The following is a 667-nucleotide window of genomic DNA, read 5'->3' on the forward strand; positions in this document are numbered from 1 at the left end:
CCCGGCGCCCTGCTGTGTCACGGCGGCGGAAGATGGCGGCGCCCCCGCCCGCCCAGCAGAGGCCGCAGGCCGGCGCGTCTCCAAAACACCACCTTGATTGCCATTTACAGCTTTACAGCGCAACGATTGCGGCCGCAGCCCTGTGCAGAGCGGGGCTGTCAACGGGGGCGGGGGGTGGTTATTAAATATTACAAAAATAACTGCGTTTCAGGGAGGCGCGGGGGGCAGGGAGGGCTGAGGGCTCGTTACCCTCACAGAACCGAAGTGCTGCTTTACGGTGCAAATGCCCAAATCCCGGGTGTCTTCGAGGAGCCACAGCGCAGCCCCTGTCCCGCTTCCTGGGGGAAGAGGCTTCGTTTATTTTGTAAAAAACATTTTTCGGCCAAAAAAAAAAAAAAAATACTGAGAAATTACTTGTCATTCTTAAACAAGAATAAATACTGCTAATTAGTTGTGGTTTTTTTCTAGCTAATTTAGGGTACCCGCTTCCTGTCCCCATTAATCTGGGTACCAATAATTATACAAGTGTCTGAAGAAGCTGCTCCCAAGCTGCACCGTGGCGTTCCTCTCAGACACACACACAGGCGCACCACAGCAGCTATACAGGTAATGTTCCACTTGCACCGTCCCCCTCCGGCCCTGTCCCAGCCAACACCAGCAGCATCCC

The sequence above is a fragment of the Charadrius vociferus genome, unplaced genomic scaffold (genome assembly GCF_000708025.1).
Source record: "Charadrius vociferus isolate BGI_N301 unplaced genomic scaffold, ASM70802v2 scaffold259, whole genome shotgun sequence".
Lineage (NCBI taxonomy): Eukaryota > Metazoa > Chordata > Aves > Charadriiformes > Charadriidae > Charadrius > Charadrius vociferus.